Source organism: Rattus norvegicus, chromosome 18 (genome assembly GCF_021556685.1).
Source record: "Rattus norvegicus strain SHRSP/BbbUtx chromosome 18, alternate assembly SHRSP_T2T, whole genome shotgun sequence".
Classification (NCBI taxonomy): domain Eukaryota; kingdom Metazoa; phylum Chordata; class Mammalia; order Rodentia; family Muridae; genus Rattus; species Rattus norvegicus.
The window spans coordinates 59,201,168-59,208,009 of NC_141551.1; positions in this window are offsets into that span (position 1 = coordinate 59,201,168).

Below are 6,842 nucleotides of genomic sequence, written 5' to 3' on the forward strand. Positions count from 1 at the left end.
GCAGGCGCAGGCGCAGGCGCAGACTGTAGATTCCGCGGCGCCGCTGGCCTTCTGAAATTAACTCCCTCTAGCTTCGCTCACCTAAAGTTCTCTTTTGTTCTGTTTTGCGTTGTTTTGACCAAGCGCTGACTTTGAGGAGACCCGGCTAAGAGACCGGCACATGACTACAGCCTAAGATCATAAGGCACCCTTTACAAGAACTCTTGACAGTGCTCCTGTCTTGTATTCTGGGCAGGTCACTCGGCACATAATAGATATTAGGGACATTTCTTTCAATACATATGGGTGTTCTCCGAGCAGACATTCAAAAATATGTACCCAAAATATGCCAAAAGGAGACATCCCAATTTTTTTAGGAATCTGGAGTCTAGTGACACACTAAATTAACAAATATGAAAGTTGGAAACAAGCGAGGTGAGCTTATGACTCAAGGTAAAGGGTAGATGTAACTTCAGAATTCAATCTTGTGGAGTCTGGGTTTTTAAAAAAAGGGACTAGGGACTAGGAATTGGAGAAGGGAAAGTGGGACGGAGATACAGAGGGACCACAGCAAGAGGGAACTGGAATTGGCTTGATTTAAACTACAAATGTGTGTATGAAATTTACAAAAAATATATTTGATATATGATGCGGAAATGCGTGAAAAGGCATCCAGTGACAGGCTTTCCATAAAGAAAAATAATTCCATTTCGAAGGAGAAAGGTAGTAGAAATATTTCAGATAGAGGAACCAGCATGTGCAAGTGAATTGAAAGGGCAGATAATAGGCAATATTTGCTTAATACATGCATCAGAGTATATATATGTATATGTACATATATATTCGTGTTTATCAGACAGTGTAATGACTAATAGAAACTGGCAGCATTTTCCATATTCTCTGCAACTTGTCCAATAGTGCTGGGCAAGCCATTAACCTCTCTGCCATTAACCGCTCTGAACCTTGTCTTTCTTGCTGAGAAAATGTGTTAATTCTACTTTCCAGCATGGTGAATTATTGTGATGTTCAAACCACATATACAATACCCAGCAAATATTGTTTATAAACAGTCGTTGTTAGTCAGCTAGAGCTGTGTTAACAAAATACCACAGGAGAAAGTGGCTTATACAACAGAAATTTCTCATGGATCTGCAAACTGGAAGTCTAAAAGAGTGGGAAGTGGTGGGAATAAGTGAGAAAGAGGGGTGAATGCAGGAGTTAGTTTCCTGGGGCTGTTTTATTTGTATGTGACCCCCTTTGCTTTCTAGCTTCACATGAACACGATATGATGCTGATATGGTCCAGTAGTAGTAGTAGGAGGAGGAGGAGGAGGAGGAGGAGGAGTTGTAGGAGTTGTCGTAGTAATAGTAGTAGTAGTAGTAGTAGTAGTAGTAGTAGTAGTAGTAACAAAGATCAATTGTCTTAGGGTTTTACTGCTGTGAACAGACACCGTGACCAAGGCAACTGTTCTAAGGACAACATTTAACTGGGGCTGGCTTACAGGTTCAGAGGTTCAGTCCATTATCATCAAGGTGGGAGCATGGCAGCATCCAGGCAGGCATGGTGCAGGAGGAGCTGAGAGTTCTACATCTTCATCTGAAGGCCGCTAGCAGAATACTGGCTTCCAGGTAGCTAGAACGAGGGTCTTAAAGCCCATGCTCACAGTGACCCACTCCTAACAAGGCCACACCTACTCCAACAAGGCCACACCTCCTAATAGTGTCACTCCCTGGAACAAGAATATTTAAACCACCACTCAGATCTTATTAAATTAAGACAGAATAGCTAGATAGGAAATAGGAGGGGTGTCTTAGGGTTTCATTGCTGTGAAAAGACACCATGACTTACGGCCTTATAAAGGACATTTAATTGGGGCTTGCTTACAGTTTCAGAAATGGGTCTATTATCAAGGCAGGAAGCATGGCAGTGTCTAGACAGGCAAGGTTCAGGAGGAGCAGAGAGTTCTACATCTTGATGGAAACTCCACAGAAGAAGACTTGCTTCTAGACAGCTAGGAGGAGGGTCTCAAAGTCCACCACCCCCATGGTGACACAGTTTGTCCAACAAGGCCACACTGCCTAATAGGACCATTCAACTCCCTAGGCCAAGCATATTCAAATCATCACCAAGATTATGAGAAAGGAAAATCCCTCTCTTCCTTTGTTCTGAGTCTGTCACTTGCTAACACCCAGATTTTTTTTTTACATAAGTAACTAGACTATAGACCAAATAACTGAGAAACTTCACAAAGCAGCTTGTTAAAAATGTGTAATGACACAACAACAAATGCTGAGTAAGACATTATGGGCACACTTCCATTTACAATACCATTCTAGACAGCAAAATATCTTGAAATAAACCAACCAAGGAGGTGAAAGACCGCTACAATGAAAACTACAATGCCCTGAAAAAAGGAGATGCAAAAGGACACTAAAATGCAGGGAAGTAACCCGTGTTCATGGATCAGTGGAATTAAGATGCAAAAATGAACACCCTACAAAAAGTAGTTTACAGATTCAGTCCCATCTCAATCAAGAAACCCACAAAATTCTTTACAGAAATAGGAAAAAATAAAAAAAAATGCATATAAAATCTGAAAACAATCCAGATAGCCAAAACAATTCGAGCAAAAATAAGGACACTAGGGGGCTTCCAGACATTAAGATAGATTGTAAAAACTACAGTAGTAGAAACAACCTGATACTGGCACAAAGTAGACATATAGACCAATGAAATGCCGGCTCACCCAGTCAGAATGGCAAACAACAGTCCAACTGACAACAAATGGTGGTAGGTTGTGAAGAGAAAGGATCCTGCGTTCCCTACAGGTGGTGTCCTCGTCAGGGTTTCTATTCCTGTACAAAGCACGAGCACGAAGCAAGTTGGGGAGGAAAGGGTTTCATCTGCTTATACTTCCACACTGCTGTTCATCCCCAAAGGAAAAGAGGACAGGGACTCACACATGGTAAGAACTTGGAGGCAGAGCTGATACACAGGTCATGGAGGGTGCTGCTTACTGGATTGCTTCCTCTGCCTTGCAGGGGAACCCAGGACTACCAGCCCAGGGATGGTACCACCCACAGTAGGCTAGGCCCTCCCTCCTTGATCACTAATTGAGAAAATGCCTTACAGCTGGGTCTCATGGAGGCATTTCCTCAAGGGAGAATCCTTCTCTGTGAGGACTCCAGCTTGTGTCAAGTTGACACACAGAATCAGGCAGTGCAGGTGGAAATGCGAGTGTGTGCAGTTGCTCTGGAGATGACTGTGAAGGATCCTCAAAGAACTAAAAATAGACCTACCACATGGTCCGGCTGTACGGTTTCTTGGCATATACTGGAAAGACTCAATGGCCAGCTCTGTGCACTTGCTCAACAATATTCATAACTGCCCTAGTAATACTAGCCAGGAAATGAAAACAGGCTACACATGCTTTAACAGATGATGGGCAGTGAAAATGTGGTACATGTAAGAGTCCAAAGGAGGACCACACTCACATAGCATGCAAAGACAAAGAGCGTTTACTCTGCAGACGCCTCTAGCATGCAAGGGCTGCCATTGTTTCCAAATGGCAACACCCACAGAGGTGTGCATTCCAGTTCCCTGTAGAACAGGACTGCTTAATTGCTTCTGAGATAACAGCAGACATCTAAAATTTAGGGCACATTCTAAGGGGTTGCAGAGACCGTTAACCACAGATCATAAAGAAGATATACGCCTCAGGACCCAGGTGCAAAAACAGGAGATAAGATATCGACTGAGTTTGTCTAAACAGAACTTCAAGGACTGCTTAGTTATAATCTAAAACTTTTCCATGACCCTGCAAGCTGGTAACAAATGGTGAAAGTTAAGCTAGATAATTGCTCCTAGTGTACGTGTACGTAGGCATTCTGTTCTAACCTCTTAATTCAATTTATGACTGAAATTATATGCAAGCTCGCAGTGAGGTTTTTTACCATGTGAACAGAGGCTCTGAGAACAAAGGGCAGAGATAAGTCCCCCTCCCCTTTTCTCCCTGAGGCTTCAACTTAGAGAAGCACGACTCCCTGCTGAGGCTTTACCTAGCCTCCTGCTGTGTCACTTTGAGGCGCTAACCCGAGGCTGGCGGATCAGCTGCAGAACTGCAGAAACAGCATACCTTTCTACTAGCAAGTAGTCCACGGCCTAGTTTCTGAGTGGAGATAAGATGGGATATGAAAAATGGATTCCTCAGTACATAATATGGCCCCATACTATCCAGCCGTAAAGAAAAATGCGATTTGTAGATAAATGGATGGACCTAGGGAAAAAAAAAAAGTCCACAGAGTGAAGCAGCCCAGACCCAGAAAGACAAAGTCCAGATGTCATCCTCAGTTTCTGGCTCGAAATCCTCAGATGTAAATATACAACAAGGAGCAGCCATAGTTAACAAGGAAAGTATAAGGGAATGGACTTGGGAGGGGGATAGGAGGAAACATAATGTGATGTAGAAAACAACAAGGAGAGCGCTGTGATGGGAGGAGGAGGAAAGTCAGTACAGACAGACAGAAGTACAGAAGTACAGAAGTAGCACCGAAGAATTGATAAGGAATCACATTGTTGTATATACCTAAAATTATACACAAAACACATAAGCTTGCACACCAGAGAGAGAGAGAGAGAGAGAGAGAGAGAGAGAGAGAGAGAGAGAGAGAGATTTTAAAGGAAGTTAAGCAACTTGGACCAACACGTAGCTCTTCACAAGAACCAAATACCAATAAAACCCCCAGCACTCAAGACCAGAAACCATTGAAGGAGGGTTTAGTCAGGGTTGTCCAGATAACTCCTATCTTAATTTGGGTTTTATAGCTGTGAACAGACACCATGACCAAGGCAACTCTTATAAAGGACAACATTTAATTGGGGCTGGCTTACAGGTTCAGATGTTCAGTCCATAATCATCATGGCCGGAAGCATGGCAGTGTGCAGGCAGACATGGTGCAAGGGAAGGAGCTGAGTGTTACATATCTTGATCTGAAGGCAGACAGAAAAAGCTCTCCTCGGCAGGCAGTCAGGAAGAGGGGGTCCCTTCTTCATGAGCAGAGCTTGAACACTAAGATACCTCAAAGCCCACCTACTCAGTGACGCACTTCCTCTAACAAGGCCATACCTATTCCAACAAGGCCACATCTCCTAATAGTGCCACTTCCCATTGGGTCATGCATATTTAAACCAGCATAACTCCCAAGGCAATATACACCGTTTCTGTAGTTCTTGTTTGCTTCTCAGGGGGTGGAAGTCCCCCCCCCCCTTAATTTTAAGAAACCACAAACTGTGGACATATGACCTGGACAACCTAGCTGGGTCTGACCTGTAAGCCTTTGTTCTGTGGTCTAGCATTCATAATTCTAGAAAACACCATGAAAACGATCAAGGGAAGGAATCGGTTAGACAGTCCTATCCATCTTCAACACCTATGAAACATACATTACGATCATGGCAACAAGTGGTAACAACCAACAGCTATCTTAATAGAAGTAAAGCCCACTCAAAAGTAGGGGAAATTGTGTAAAAGGTTAGTATGGTGCTGCTTGTATCCAAATGCTAAATTCTGTACCTCAAGATCTGGTTGCTCCAAGACAAGCAGATCCTTACCTATACCAGCCTTTGTTCTGTAGACCTTACTCCCCAAGTTATCCATGATTGGTTAAATAAAATGCCCACAGCCTGGACTGGGCAGAAGAGAGGAGGCAGAACAAAGGTTCCTGAGCTTGGGCTCTCAGGCAAGAACCAGGAGGAAAGAGGAAGAAAATGGATGAGGTTGCCATGGGGTACGTGGACTGTGAGTGCTCAGCCGCGAGGCCCAGGAAGAATATGTCAAGTGGTATCTTGGGGCTATTGACAGGGAAGTAGACAAAATAGCATAGAGGGTTGATATCTGCCCAGCTCTAATGCTTTAAGGCTCATTATGAATAGAAAGGCTTTTGTGTCTTTTATTTGGTAACTCTATGGTCTAAGTGGGGTAACCCCTCCCACCCCCGGAATAATATTTACAACTACAAAATCATGCCTGGCACTAGAAATTAGCCAGTTTCCAGAGGTCATGGGTCTTAGAAACGAATCCACCACTGACACTTTGCTAGACTAGCCTAATCCATCACCGCATTCTAAAATCTTATCCTTACATCCACTGGTGAGTGTAACTACCACACCTCATTGGAGCCTTTCCTTACAGAAAATGGAAACCATCACAGAAAAACACAACAGGACATGATACAGAGATCAGTGGATCACGGGGAGCCAGCCCCAGTGGATGTAACCACACCACAGCTCCTGCATCTCTGGCCGAGGGAACACTGTGGAAGAGAGGGGAATAAAGATGTTTAAAGATGTCTGCCATGAAGCACTCTTCTAGAAATGTCAGTATAAACAAGGCAGAAACAACAGCAAAAACAATGTAGAAGGGGAAACATTTTGCAGGGTCCAACTCCTAGATAAAAACCTACTGGGAACTTAGCCTCTTCCAGAGATGAGCCTTCTTCCCCTATTGGTTGTCTGATGCTGAGTTGACCACAAATAGCAGTATTTGTTAGTTATTCGTCAGTGGGTTGTAAATAAATTGGATTATATTTGTGCACACACAGAGTATGCAATAAATATAATAAAAGAAAATGAGGCTACCAATTTGAGATTGGAGATACTTGGGAGAAGCTTGAGGGCAACTGAGGGGGGCGGGCAGAGGGAGGAATGGGGCCAAGTAAGTGACGCAATTCTATTTTAATTAAAACATTTTAAAAAATAAAATAGCTAATCAATTTCCACAATTAAAAAACGGCATGATGAGCTTATACCTTATGCTCAACCTCTTTGTGGCATATCTGTGACTAAAGATCCCGTTGGTCAATGTT